General features: G+C 58.8%; 1 protein-coding gene across 10 annotated transcripts in view; it reads right to left on the reverse strand.

The window, feature by feature from the left end:
- The window catches only part of ARHGEF11 (Rho guanine nucleotide exchange factor 11), an 87,073-nt gene that overhangs the window by 43,526 nt on the left and 28,211 nt on the right, over positions 1–15,336 (reverse strand). The gene's annotated exons all lie outside the window — the stretch shown is intronic.

The raw sequence follows: 15,336 nt of genomic DNA on the forward strand, positions 1-15,336 counted from the left end.
TGCCACGCCTCTCCGTTCAGGAGAGTGTGCCTGCTGCCCCTCTGAGGGGGTCTCCCGCGTGTCTACAGCAAGTGACCAGGCAGAAGGTCATTAGCGGAGGCGCTGTGCGCAGTGGCAGGACATGCCCTTGGTGTAAATGTTCACGTGGTGGCTGGTTGAGTAAACCACAGTGTGACGGTGACAGTATGATGGCAGGGTGCTCAGCTGCGTGTGACGGGAAGGCCCTTAACGGAAAGGAATGGCCTCCAGGATGTGTTGAGTGAAAACAGCAAGGCGCAGAATTACGAGCACAGGGAAAAGTGGGTAAAAGAGCGGGGGGTGGGGGGGGAAGTATTTCTTCGTGTGCGTTTACATGCTCGCTCACGTACGCACAAAGGATCTAAGACACCTCTGGGAGGGTACAAAAGAAACACACACTCTGGCTGCCTCTGAGGAAGGAGACTGCGTGTCTGGGGCACAGGGCTGGTGCTAGAAACTCATATTCTCGATTGCAGCCTTTAGGTTCTGGATCCCGCGAAGGAGCCAGCTCTTCAAGTGATATATATGACACGGTAAAATAACTTTCAAAGTTAAAAGACGGGGGGGGGGGTCCTTCTTCTCCCCTCATCCTGGCGCCCCTCCTCCCTGGACAGGTGAGATTGCTTTTTCCTGGCTGATCTTTGGATCAGAGAGAGGAGGACGCCAAGGGAGAGGAGAGCGTGGGGCCCAGGAGAGCGTGACGTGGGAATGGAGGACGAGAGACAAGGAAGAACAAAACAAGACATAAACCAGACAAGACACGGGAGACGGCTGGTTCAAGAAAAGCCTCAATCGCACCGAGAAGGGCCGCGGAGTGGAAACTGCCCACAGTGCACTAGTCATCTTGCTGACATGCAAATCCGCCCGTGTCATTTTGCTGCCGGGAACCTCCCAGAGCTTCCGTGTGGTGCGCGGGGCGGGGGGAAGGCTGTGCTGCCCGAGCTGGGCCGTGGCCGCGGCCGAGCGGGACGTACTGCCGGGTCCCCCCACGGCCCCCGGGGCCCACCGCCCAGGCGGGACTCGGCAGGCGCGCCACCTTATTCTCCGTCTCTGCTCTTTGCCACCGGCCCTTCACCTGCTCTGGTTTCTGGCCCCTGCCTTTGCCCGTACCGCGCCTGCTCCCCAGATGTCCCCCCCCGCCGCACGGCTCGTGACCGCATCCGTGAGCCAGACGAGAGCGTGCGCTGCCGGCAGCTCCGGCTTCTGGCTGTCTTCAAATCACCCGCCTCCAATCTCTGCTCACCCCCACCCCTCCACCCACGCCGGGCACCCAGCTTAGCTCAGCACTCCGTAAGTGGTCTAGAATCCACGGACGATGACCACACTTGCTGCGGTCATCATTCTGCAACGTATGTATGTCACGCTGTCCCCCTGGAACGTGCACAGTGCCGTGTGGCAATGAGATCTCAGGGCAACTGAGAGAGTGCCCTAGAGCCCAGACCCGTGCTACCCGACGTAACAGCTACAGGCGTCTATTTGAATTCACATCTGAAATAGAATGGAAGTTTCTCAGCTGGCCCAGCCACATTTCCATTGCTTCCTAGCTAGCTACGGTGGTGACCACGCTCACTGGACCCGACAGCACGAGGCATTTCCATCGCCGCGGAAAGCTCTCCTGGACGGCACGGCGCTGCTCCGGGCACCGTGCGAGGCGCTGGGTACAGACGGAGGAGGAGCACACACGCGGGGGCGACAGCTCCGTGCTGGCCCCCCTCAGAGACGGGTCCTCAGGACGGACCTTAACTTGAAGGTCTTTTATTCCAGCCGCTCATCTGCTGTCTGCAGTCAGATCCGCACACCCCACCCCTGGGCTACCGAGGACGGGCCTGAACCCCTCCTCCTCGCCACCTCGGGGGAAAGCCCGTTTTCTGCTGGGACGGCCGGGGCCTCCTCCTGGCCTCGTGCAGTCTGGCCCACGCCTGTATGGAAGCCTGGCAGGGACGGGAACTCGAAACCTGGTTTGCTTTGCGCTCGAGCTGGGCCGTGCGCTGTCGTGCGTCACGAAAGGCACGTGGAGCGGCGGCCCGTGGACCTGGCGGCGGAGGACGTCAGGGGCGTGGACGAGAATCACTTCAGCAACAGATGCGAACGGCCTTTTCTCTTTGAGAGCTTCGAGGAGGAAAAACTACCCCGGAACTGGACAGGAAGACACATCGGCAGATCAGGTGGGCGGAAACAACGCGCGGGCTGCTGGGTCGGCGGGGGCTTGAGCCCGGGCAGAGAGTTTGGAGGGAGCCCTCGGGAAGGTTAAAATCCGAGAGACAAGGGAAGAGGGAGAAGTAAAGAGCGTAGTCGGCCGTCAGAAAAGGAGAAGGGATTTTAATGGCAGGGCTCCCCTCTCCTTCATGCCGTTCCCACCAAGTCTGGCAGCAGAGATCAGATCCGAATCGGCCTAAACCTGAAGGGAGAAGGCCTGGGAGAGTGCAGAGCCCCCCTCCGCCCCCCCGAACACGTGGCTCGCTAAACGGCAGCCACGAGACAGGAGGTCTGGCCCAGCTTCCCAGTAGGGCCCCACCACTGAGCCCCCTGCCCAGTGCAGCCGACGTTTCCAGACCCGCTCCCTGCTTCCCGCCCCCACTGACCGTGTGGCTTCTAGCTTTGGGTCTGGGTGACTGGAAAAGCCCAGATTCACTGCGTGGACCGGCCTTCCCCGGCACGGCCCGCCCTGGACCCCGGATCGGGACCCGCGATTCCCTCCTCACGCCTGACAACCAGACGCGCGCGAGGCCGCCTGGTGCCGAAGGGCCTTCCACCGAGGGGACCCAAACACCGTGGCCCCGTGACGGCACCGCCCTCTGCCCCTGCTCCTCGAGGCTCTGGTCAAGGGGCACGGACCCCACCGTGCTCTCCCTGGCCACGGCAGCCTGCGTATCTTTTACGCCAAGATTGTATTCTGAAACATTTCAAACGTGCGTTGAGGTTGAGGGGAGCAGCACGATGAGTGCCTGTAGGCCTCCATCTAGACTCCCCAGTCAACATTCGTCACGCTTGCTTTATTTTCCCAAAGTTACACACTTTTTCCCTATTTCAAAGTTGCAGACAGCGTGACACTTGATCCCGAAGTACGTCAGCATGACCCCCCAAGACCTTCGACTTCTCCTGGACGACCACAGTGACCTCAGCACCCAAGGAGCTCACCGTCGATACAACAGAATTACCTCACATGTAGTCCGCGCTCAAACCCAACTGTCGTATGGCTCTTCCGCATGGCTGCTTTCCCACGGCCTGCGACCGGGGTCCAGCCGCAGATCGCATTTACTCAGTCTCCTCGGGATTCGTCTGCTCCAGAACGCCCACCCACCCCGGTCCCTCTGAACCCTGAGGTGTAAGAGCTCAGGCCAGTCGTCTTATCGATCGGCCTGCAGAGGACTCGGCTGTCTCATGATTAGATTCAGATTAAGCCTCTTAAAAGAGTATCATGTAAGTGGTTACGCCAGGTTTGGTTACTCGGGTCAGGTGCGCTCCGGGGAGTCGGCAGTGGTAAAAACATGTTTCCCACTTGAATCGGCGGGCAAGCTGGGGTGATACCTGAGCCAGAGGACCACCCTTTTCTCCAACAGCCCCTCCCCAGCGGCCTCACCCTCCACGGGGGCTCCTTGCTTGGACCGCATGCTGCACTGTAGCCTTGGAAAGGCCATCTACTGATTCCGCCACTCCTACATCCACTAGCGGGCAGTCTCCTGTAAAGGAGGCAGTCTTTCCCTTTCCTGGACCGGCGCCACGAACTCATGAATTTCTTCCTTAATGCAATGCATTATAGTCCATTATCATCGCTTTTTTTTAATGTTCTTTTTTTTAAGTTTATTTTTTTTTCTGGGAACCTCTATGCCCAACGTGGGGCTCGAACTCATGACCCCAAGATCAAGAGTCACGTGCTCACTGACTGAGCCAGCCGGGCGCCCCTTTCATCATCACTTTTTGGAAACTCTCGGAGCTGTCCCCATCTGGCTGGGGGGAGACCTTGTTCCTTTACAGTGTCACCGTCTGTCTTTGAGCACATCCTTGCCTTCTGGCACAAGATCTTCCCGGCTCACTGCCTACCTTCCCCGAGCCAGGCCTGGGATCAAACACTCCTGTAAGGACCCCTGGTTCCTTTCAGTGGGAGTCATACTTAGAGACAGGATCGGGGGGGGCCAGGGCAGCGAGTATTTATGCAGAAAGCATGAGTCCACACTGACATCTCCGGTTTGACTCTGACACTAGCGGGTCCTTCCTCTCCCGGAGTGAGAACCGGTGCCCACGTGAGAGGGTTGCTGGGGTGAACGCACCAACATGTCTATTCAGTCAGTCCGGGGTGTCCCTGCAGCTCTGTCCCCACATCGCGTTGCATCAGAGGCGCACAGTCAGGACCGTGCGCGGAAGCTGCTTTCTGATGTTATCGGCCTGAAATGCATCCAGGCCTCTTTTCGTACTTGTACTTAACTTGGGGGGTTTCCTTTCCTCAGTATTTATCTAACTTTACGTTTTGAACCTGTTCAGCACGTACATGGTCGAGAACGCAAGATGCCACCTTACAAAAGGTCCCTCCAGAGCCGCCCCTGCCGCGTCCTGCCCCTGCAGGGAAGCTTTCCCACCGGTCTCTGGCTTCCTCTCTGGGCCTCGTCTTGGGAAGCTAAGGAAATGCACGCTGCTCCGTCCCGGTCCGCAGAGACCTTCCACGTCCCTCCCCTTCTCTCTGCCCTGCCGGCCACACCCTGATGCCGAGGCGCCCTCGGCCCTCCCTCCGACACTACTCCCGTCATCTGGTGTCAGTCCTGGCCGGGCTTTCCGGAATGCTCCCCCGACCCTGGCGGTCTGCCCCCCTCCACCCGCAGCAGCACCAGGCACAGAAGAGGCGCTCTGCAAATCCACGCCGAAACCGTCCCCCCGCCCCCCGTGCGCAATGAAGCGCGGACACGCGTGGAGACTGTCCCGACAACAAAATCCGAAACTGCCCGTTTACCCCTCCTGTTGGCCTATGGGTGTGTATATTTTTAAAAATTAGTTAAAATTTGAAAATCAGACCCTTTCACACTAAGAAACCACAGGTTTCTGGTTTCTGGCACCACCGTGCTTCTAAGCCCCACAAGGGGACAACGGCTGCCGACAGGGCCTGTTCGCGTCATCCTCGTTCTGTCCTGCCGGCAGCCTGCAGCTAGGGAGCAGCCTAGGATGTCCCCGTGACGCTAGTTACGAAGTCCTTCCTACCTTCCACGCGGTGTGCGGAACACCTGCCGTATGCTGTCTATTTAACCTTCCCCGGAGCCAGGCGAGGTAGGCAGCACACCCCCATTTTCAGAGTGAGCAGCGGGGTTAAGCGGAGTTGAGATACGATCTGGCTTCAAGGTCCGGGCCCCTGAATGAACTTATCTGACCTGTGGCCACGTATGAGGATCCAACTAACTGGTCTCTATTGGGCCTTTCTTGGTATTTTCTTTTTTGCATACACACAATACATGTACCTCACATGTGCACACGCACACACGATACACGTGATGTACTCTAGACTCACGAGGTACGCAGAACACATACGCTATGTATATCTAGAGAGATAACAAATACGATCAACAGAGATTAAAAAGTACACCCTACGTAAGCTGACGTAGGTCTCTGGTGTCTGGGCAAAGTCATACTCCTGAGCCCCTCCCCAAAGCCAGGAGCGGCAGTGAACCAGGAAAGAGCTACCTTGCCAGGACCTTCGTTCTAGATAAAGTGCACATTCGCTGAACCCTGACCTGGTCTTACTGGTCTGGTTTCCCTTATCTACCAGGGTGGAGGAGCTCTAAGTAGCCTCCTGGCACCCTTTTCAAGGATTCTGAATCTGGGCGGAAGTCTCCCCACGGTCTGAGGCAGACACTCCAGCCTGCACATCCCTGCAGTGAAGGGAAGAGACACTGTTGCCCCTAAGAGCTCATACGCTTGAGAACACTTAGAAAAAAAGAGGCACAGATCAAACGAAAGCAGTCTCCGTCAGAAAGAACCAGAGTGCAGAGTCAACACTTCAAAGGGTGCTGCCGAGAAGGACTGGGCTTGGAAATTCAGGAGCCAATTCCAGTTCTGTTGGAATCCACGGGGCCCTCGGCCACCACCCACTTCTGCACGTGGGTCTCTTCTCAATTCAAGCAGGGGGCAGCGGGGGGTGGGGAGCGGAAGCCCCTGGCAGAGCGGCCAGAGAGGCTCCCACCCCCGAGGTCACGCACTGGCTGCAGAGCGGCGTGGGAACCCCTCACGCTCCCACCCGGGGACCCAACGTGGCAGCTCGGTGGCGGGGAACACGCGTCCTTTCTCGAGCAGCCCCTTCCCTCTGCGCCAGCACCGATTTCCCGGGGTGGACCGGAGCCCCGGGGACAAGGCCGCTCCGACAGGTCTGCTGAAGGAACGTGCACGGCCCTCCCTTCAGAGCTGCTCCCTTCTGAGCTGAGGCTCAGAGAGGCACTCCGTTAGGTTCCCCACGGCGTGGAGTCCCGTGCAAATCTTTTCAAGGTCCACACTAGGTGACCGACGCTCAACGTGCCAGAGGTGAGGCACACCGATGAGAAAGAGTGGGTGACTAAGAAACGGAGAAGTGAAGATGCCCCCGGCTGTCCCGGTCGCCTCCACGCAGGGCTTTGAGGGCGGCGGGCATCGGGGTGGACAGGTGCACGGAGGGGGTCGGGGGGTGGCGAGAACCGGCGTGCGGGGCTCAACACTCCATGTTTATCACACAGCCCATGCTATGGTCTGGAAAGCACTGTTTTGGGGTGAAATACAGGCTCGGGCTTGGGCTCAGCCTTCTCCTGGCTGGCACCCCACCTCTCCGAGCCCCGGTTTCTCAGCAATGAATGTGGAAAATACCATTTCCTCCAAGGGTGGCTGGGAGCACATCACCCTCACAGAAACCTCAAAGCCAACATGTCCAAACTGAAATCAGCCTCCTAGCGTGGGCCCTGCTCCTAAGCAGAGGTCTCCTCCCGAGGTAACCGTGCCATGCGGTCACTCACGTGGGAGCCCGAGTTACCTCTGACACCCCTGCAAATCTAATCACCGCCACACCCTACTGCCATTACCCACCACTGTTTCTGGACCCACCTGCTCTGTCCCTCCTTGCCCCTCTCCTAGCACAGTCGGCCGTTCCCCTCCCTAGATCCCATCCATTCTCTACTTGAGAACTTTCCAGCAATCTCTTAAAAAGACAAAGTGGAACGTTACCCTGTAGCAGATTCCGACCGTCCTCATCCTCGTATAAAGGTTCAAATCCTTCCCCAGCCCAGCAGGTGCTCTGGGTGGGGGGGTCCTCGTGCCCCCACTGGCCTCAACCCCAGGAGCCTCCCCGTCCATGAAGGCCAACACACGCTCCAGGGTTCAGGCCAACACACGCTCCAGGGTTCAGGCCAACACACGCTCCAGGGTTCAGGACAAACACCTCTTCCTCCGGGAGGCCTTCCTGGACACCCCACTACGCGGGCCTCCCCCGAAATCTTCCCTGTGGTGCTCAGTGCCGACTGGTCATTTCGTGCTTTCTCGGACTGCTTCACGTCTACTCTCCCCCTTTGCTGATAAAGCTTCATTGTGTCCTGTTGGCCGGAGCACGCAGTCGATATACAATAATTATGACTTGAGGGGTGCCGGGTGGCTCCTGTCGGTTCGACTCTTGATTTCGGCTCAGAGCACGATCTCGCGGTTTGTGAGGTCGAGTCCCGCTTTGGGTTCTGTACTGACGGCACCGAGCCTGCTTTGGATTCTGTCTCTCTGCCCCTCCCCCACTCGCGCGTGTGCTCCTCTCTCTCAAAAGAAATAAACGTTAAAAAAAAAAGTATGAGCTGAAAGATAACATCAGACCATATGTGCCAGAGAACTTTGCAGACATGAAAATATTGTAAGCACACACTTAGCGTCGATAGAGCCTGAAGGACTGCCACAGTGCACGTAAGTTAGGATTACATTCACGGCTTCGTGGTTTTAACAAAGGCAGGAAGGTGTTAGCCTGTGCATGGACTTATACGGCGAGTGCCATCGACCTGCAGAACCATGTAAGCTCCTACAGTCTTCAGTTTCCCGGACTTCTAGAATTCCATTCTGCACACAAAGCACTAGACAAGAAAATGCACGTTAAAGCGTGTTGTGGCTACAAACTGGGCTGGGGAGAGAGGGGGCCAAAGAAAGAGGAAGGAACCAGAGAGGAGGCCAACTTCACCAGGGCCCGGGAGCGAGGGCAGAAAGCTCTGCTGTGCAAAGACAGGAGGGAGGAGCGGGCACAGGCGGCAGGGGGACACGGCAGCTCTGAGGCTGTCGGTGCAACACGCGGGGGGACGGAGGGTCAGACAGGACTGAGCTGGGAAGATGGGTCCCCACCCGGGCTCTGCCGCTTCCCAGCCGGTGGATCTAGGAAACCCTCGGGTTCTCCACCGCGACAACGTGGACAGTTCACCTGCCGGCTCTCCCTGCCTCACGGGGCGGCTCGGAGTTACGTGGCAAGGTGCGTCAGAGGCTTGGAGACACGGAAGCAACATCAGAGCAGGAGGAGAGCTTGGGGCGGGCTGTGGATTTCATTCCCTGTAGAGGCTGAAGGCTCCCTGGGAGTCACGGGAGCAGATCAGGGCACGAAAAGGATAGGTCTGACTGTGGTGGCCAGAGTGGACTGGAAGGGGAGAGGCTGGAGGCGCAGAGAGCAGGTAGGGCAGGGGTCACATGCACCTGAGTGCCAGCACTGCATGGAATGAACCAGAGCAGCCGGGAGAGGGGCTGCAGGACCGTCTTGTGTCGTCCACAGGGGAGCCGCCCGGGCCACAGGCACCAGAAATGTGCTAGCTCGAAGTGAGAGGGTCAGTGTAAAACACACACACGGGTTCAAAGACTCAGTACAAGACAAAAGAGGAATGCAAAATACCAACACTTTCAACACTGATCACAGGCAGAAATACCAGTATTTTGAGTAGATTCAGTTAAATGAAATATATCACTGAATTCCTTTTACCTGTTTCTCCCCTTAAAAAAAATGTTTACTTATTTTGAGAGAGAAACAGAGCATGAGGGGGGAGGGGCAGAAGAGGGAGACACAGAATCCGAAGCAGGCTCCGGGCTCCGAGCTGTCAGCACAGAGCCTGATTACAGGGCTCGAACCCACGAACCGTGAGATCATGACCTGAGCCGAAGTTGGAGGCCTAACCGACTGAGCCACCCAGACGCCCCCCCACCTTTTTTCTTTTTTTAATGTTTTATTTATTTTTGAGTGTGAGAGTGTGAGTGGGGGAGAGACAGAGGGAGAGGGGGACAGAAGATCTGATGTGGGCTCCGCACTGACAGCAGAGAGCCCGACGCGGGGCTCACTCGCGACCTGTTAGGTCATGACCTGGGCCAAGGTGGGATGCTCAACCAACTGAGCCACCCAGGCCAGGTGCCCCTCCTGACTTTTTTTTTTTTTTTCATTTTTAAATGTTTTATTTAATTTTTGAGAGCAAACACACACACGCGAGGGAGGGGCAGAGGGGAGGAGGACAGAGGATCCGAAGTGGGCTCTGTGCCGAGGGCAGGGAGCCTGATGCAGGGCTCAAACTCATGAACCGTGAGACCATGGCCCAAGCTGAAGCTGGATTCTCAACTCACTGAGCCACCCAGGCGCCCTTTTTTTCATTTTTAAAAGATCCTACTTTTAAATCATCTCTAGGCCCAACACGGGGCTCGAACTCACTCGTAGGTCAAGTCCCACACTCTATCAACCACACCAGCCGGGTGCCCCCTCCTTCCTACTTTTAACGGGACTGCTAGACAATTTCCGATGGCACGTGTGTCTTGCGTTCTGGTTTGCTAGACGAGGCTGCCCTGGCCTCCCTGGGCCACAGCTGTCCCAGATGCAGCCTTCTCTCCCGTGGTGGGGCCTCCAGCCTCTCGGACCGGGAGAAGCAACCAGAAGCCTGCCCAGAGCCGCCACCCAGTGACCAGCACAGACTGCTGCCAAGCACTGCCCCGTGGGTGCGGACCCCTCTCCCGTGTTGCTCACTGGACTGTGACTGCCAGAAGGGCTCCTCTCAGTGTCCCCGGCGAGGAAGTGGGGGGGCTCAGGGGGGCGGCCGTCTCCAGAGCTTAGCAGAGAACAAGTCGACTGGCGGTGTACCTTCTCTTCACTCGGGACCTGGCACCGACATCCCCTCCCCCCCCCTCCCCCCTCCCCCCGCCGCCCCCCTGCTCAGCGCAGGGGCAGACTCACATCCGATTCACCTATCTGTCTGTCACACACGCCTCAGGAAAAGCCGGACGTCTGGGCCGGGCCAGGAAGTCAAACCAGTATGGGGGGCGGGCAGGGTGGTCCAGCAGGGGGGGCGGATGGAGTACATCCCCATCCCGGCTCCAACCACTGGTGGGGCTCAGAGGAAATTCTTTCCTTTCCATGAACCTCAGTTTCCTCATCTTCGGAACCGGAAAACCAGCCACCCCGCGCCCCCCCCGCCCCGGCTGCTGTAAGAACCAGGACGTAAGCAAAGCGTCTGGCATAACGCCTGGCACACAGCCATGCTCGGAAACTGGCTGCCACTCCTGCCGCGAACCCCTAAGTCCGCCAGAACGAGGCGGCTGCTCCAGGCGATCGCGGCCTGGCTCGCAGCACAGAAGCGAACTCGGAGTTATCCGGTGTGGGCGCAGCCGCCTCTGGGCCTCCTTGGGGCGGACGCCCTGCTGCGCACTGTGAGGTCTGGTCCACGCTCCTGTGCTTCTGTCCACGTGTCACCTCCGACGAGACGGACACCGTGTGCGGACGGCCGGGGGAGGCGGGGAGGCCGGAGCCGCCGTCCACTAGTGCGGGAGGACAGACACCGTAAGCGCGGCGTCTCCGGAGGCCCGGCCGGGGCGTGCGGCCCGCGGGAGGACAGTCGTGGAGGCGGCCGCGGGGAGGGGGCGGGACGGACAGTCTAGACATCTGGGTTCTAGACCAACTCTGCCCCCGTCTTTCCGGATGCCCTCGAGAGAGGAGAAAATTACACGGAATAAGCGTCTAATGCGTCGCAGGCGTCCGTGTAATCCTCACAACAACCTGGTGAGGCAGACGTGGTTATTTTCCTTAACAGGTGAGGAAAGCGAGATTCGGAGAAGTTCAGCGAGTCACTCAAGGGCACGCAGCCAGCCAACGGTAGAGCCGAGACGTGAACTCCAGCCTGCTGACGCGGAGTCGGGTCTTCCCCTCCGGACGCCACGGCTTCCTCGGCCCTGCGCTGCAGAGCCTGGGCCCGATCTCCCTCCCTCCGGCTCTCATCGGGCGCCGGGCTCTGCCCTCACAGGGGGTCTTGGGCGCATCGTGTCTGCGTACCCAGGGAGGGCTGACGCGGAGCTAGATGTGCTCAACGGCACAGGCAGAAAACAACAGGCGCCTTGACGGGCGGCGATCTAGGAGCTCTAGAAGCCCCGCGGAGTCCGCACCGCGGATGTTCGCGAGATGGCCTAGGGTGTTTTTACTCCAGCTTCCTGGTTTTAATGAGAGGAAGGAATTCAAGAGAGGTCAGAATTCACAAGACAGGGCCCGAGGCTTGGACCTGGTGGGGAAGGGCCTCAATCTGGGGCACGAGATGTCTTCCTCGCCTCCGTGGTGCCCAGTGTGTGGCAGTGGACAAGCCACACACCGCGGCCGGGAGCCAGCTTTCGTGGCGACACAGCGGGAAGACGGAGCCTGCCCCTCTCACGGGGCCCTGCGATGACCACGTTACTCGTAAACCCAGAACCGCTTTCGGCGCATCCTGTCCCACCTAAAGTTTTCCGGAAAAGGAAACTAAATGTGTAAATCCTCCTGAAGTGATGATAATACTTAAAAAAATTTTTTGTAACCTTTATTCATTTTTGATAGAGACAGAGCATGAGCAGGGGAGGGGCAGAGAGAGGGAGACAGAATCCGAAGCAGGCTCCAGGCTCTGAGCTGTCAGCACAGAGCCCGACGGGGGGCTCAAACTCGTGACCTGAGCCGAGGTTGGACGCTTAACCGACTGACCCACCCAGGCGCCCCATGATGATAATATTTTAAATACACAAGGCACATCTGGCTGTATACTTCATATGAATAGAATTGTTACTTGAGTCAATTTTTGATTACTGGCACAATTAAAGGACAGACCATAAAACAATCCAGAATAATAGCCAATCCAAGAAGTCTCCATTTTGCTTTCAAAGAGCCTGTCATCGGCTCAGAAGATTCACCTTTCTAATTTACTTTTAGTTAAGGTGGATTTTAAACTTGTTTTCTTTCCCTGAGTTCGGATCAGAATTGATGGGGAAGTACTGGGTGGCAGGCGAAAGTTCGCCTTGGATTTTAAAGCTGCCGAGCTGAAGCCATACACTGGGTCACGGGGAGGCAAGCCACTGCCCTTTCCTACCACCCTCCCCCCCGGACCCTGCCCTCGGCTGAGGAAGATGTTCACAGCTGGGGAGCCACCGGTTGTACTGGGGGGGGCCCCCACCAAGGGAGAGGGACAGAGACGGACAGGTGGGGGAGGTTCCTCTCTGGCTGGCAACGGGCTCCCTGCCTTCTGGAAACTTTCCTCAATGCGCTCACCAGTGATGACCACTCCTGTTCTTTGTGCTGTCCAGCCCTTAGGATTTCGACTCCTGCTGTAAGCGCACGCCCTCCCCGCCCCCACATTAACAACATACCTGCTCCGAAGGAGGGACTCTGAGTTTCTTCAGCACCCGCCTCTCTAGGCACCTGACCTGGGTCCCCAGCCAAGAGCCCGGGTTCTACCCAGGACCCTTCCCAGACACAACCGGTTAGGAAGCCGATGGAAGGCCAGCCAGACCCCGAGGCCCTCACGACAGGCCCATCAGCAGCGACCCCTCTGGGCCCCTCTGAGTCACCGCACCCCACCGGACCCCTGGTGCGGACGGGCCGGGGCCTGCCCTCGAGGAGGGAGACCGGAAGAGGGCTGCACGGGCCCTGCCCGCCTGGACTCTTCTGGGTCTGCAGGTGGGGCAGACACCCTCGGAGACCGTTTGGTGGGAAGACAAGGGCCTTCAGAGCAGCGGCCCCTCCGTCTTCCAGCGAAGGCTGCTTCCTACACTCTCCTACTGGGTTAAATCTTTTGTGTTGAGGGGGCTGCACAACGGTGAAAGGGGTGTTAAGATTACTGGAGCCGGGAGAATGGACACAACCCCCCCTCCCTGTAGGTGAACGGAGATGCTAAGCACATGTCCTGCACAGCTACACTGCAGAGCACTGACTCCGACTCAGTTTGTGATCAGGCAGCAGTTTCAACAGGGCATCCTAGAGCCCCGGCTATAACCTTGGTTGTGGGTCCTGGTTTCCTCCCAAGCAGAGTGTGGGGCGTGTGCGCAGGCACGGGGGTGTGTGGGGGGGTGCGGGGGCCGGTGACGGGGAGAGGGGTGCACGAACCGGATGGTCCCTGCCGTTCCCTCCTGGGGGCCTAGAAACACACACACCTTCCACCGAGGCACAAATCCCATCACCATGGGATTTGTCAGATCAACAAGGGACCCCCCCCCCCCCCCCCCAAGCAGGGCAATAATAGCATTTCAACTTGGAAGGAGCCAGTCTGCTAAACACCACCTTTAAGAAACAAACCAGGACTGACCGGGAGATAATCAGTGGCAAGCAGGACTCGACACTGATTATTCTCCATCGGGCCAGGCGCCAGGTGCGTGTACGGGCTCAACGAAGCGCTGAGTGACGAAATTGCAGCCCCTCCCAAACTCCAGCATCCGGAGAGCGCGCCCCCGCCCCTGCCCGTCTGCTACGCTGAGCTCCAGCCCGCCCCCAGCCCGCCCCGTCAGCGTCTCCAGCGACCTGTGTGGCTCCGGAGCGCACACCTGCCACGTCTGAGTCCGTAGGCGCCACTGACGGCCCCGTGTATCAGCCAGTGCTTCACCGTCTACGGTCACCTCCCCCGTGCCGATCATGTCTCCCTCCAAACAGGCCACGTCTCACGCTCTCTGTTGACAGAGCACGCGCTGGCGACGCGTGGCTGGGCCCACACCCCTCGTGCGTGCCTGCGACCGGCTGACGGACGGGTTCCAGCGAGGACGAGACAAGCACGTGTGGGGCACACTCACGGAGACGGTGCGCGTGACGAGGCTGCGGGCTCCTGGCGCCCTCCCGGGTGTGGGTGCCGGCCCTGCCGCGTGCCAGCGACGTGGCCTTCGTCGCCTCCGCGCTCTGCGCCCCCGCCGGCTCACCGTCAAAATGGGGGAGGTAAGACTGTCCCTCTCCTGGGGCTGCTGTTAGGACCGGACTAGTTAAACATGCAAAAATGAAATGCTCGGGCCGGGGCCTGGCACACGATGAACTCCTCCAACACTAGCCTTTCTTGCCTGGGTCACTCACCCGGCACGACAACCCCCTGGGACAGCACTACGTGGTGCTGTAAGTTCGCAGACGAGGAAGCCGCGCCGCGGGAACGCAAGCACCACGCTTAGCTTCGCGCACCGGGGAGCGAGGCGCAGCTGGGACACGACCCCGGGCGGCCAATGCCGCGTCCCCCCGCGGGAGGGCACCCTCGGTGCCCGTGCCGCTCTGCCGCAGACCGTTCTACTCAGCACTCTGACACCTCAGATCCCACGTCCCAGATGGCAGCACTGGCTGCTGCTTTCTCCTTCCGCGGATTTGGGCTCTGCTAGCATTTACTAGGCACCCGCTTGGTGGCGGGTGCAGAGCTGGGTAGCACCTCACCTGGCCCTCGGAGTAACTCTGCACGCGCGTATCTTACGGATGGGGACGCTGCAGGCGGAGACGGCCCTGGGTTACGACGGCCTGTGCCAGGGCCGGCACGCGGACCCCGCGACCCCAAGCTCAATGGCAGCCCCGGGCCAGGTGGGCTCTGGGTGTTTCCCGGCCCATGCATAAAACACAACGCGGGCTACCGTCTACACATCTGCCGGCCAAGTGCACAGGCTTCGGGATCTGCTCCCTGGGTTGCTGATCCTGATGCGGACACTGGCCCTGTGACCTCAGGCAAGACAGCTCACCTCTCAACCTCAGGTGTCCTCACCTGTAGCAGAGGTTAGGACTACTGCATGGGATTGTTATCGGACTTGAAGGTGCCGTTCACGAGAGCATTTTGCACAGGGCACGCCATGAACACTCAAGATATGTACCGTATTGTTATTATTACTGTTACTGCCACCGTGGGAAAGGAGTTGAGTCGCTCCCCTATACTAGTCCAGCATTTCCCCGCCTGTTATTATGGAAGATCCTGTAAGGCAGAAGGATATTCAAGTCAGTGACAGGCGGGGAAACTAAGGCTAGAGACGCAAGGTCCCCACCCAGGGGTGGGGCCGACCGGCTCTCCCGGCCTGGGCCTGCAGCACGTGGCACTTCCACACCCGGCTACCTCTCTGGGCTCTTTAAAAAGGTCCCGGATTTCAGGGTACACA

The sequence above is a fragment of the Panthera pardus genome, unplaced genomic scaffold (genome assembly GCF_024362965.1).
Source record: "Panthera pardus isolate Hobbes unplaced genomic scaffold, ASM2436296v1 HiC_scaffold_21, whole genome shotgun sequence".
NCBI classification, from domain to species: Eukaryota; Metazoa; Chordata; class Mammalia; order Carnivora; family Felidae; genus Panthera; species Panthera pardus.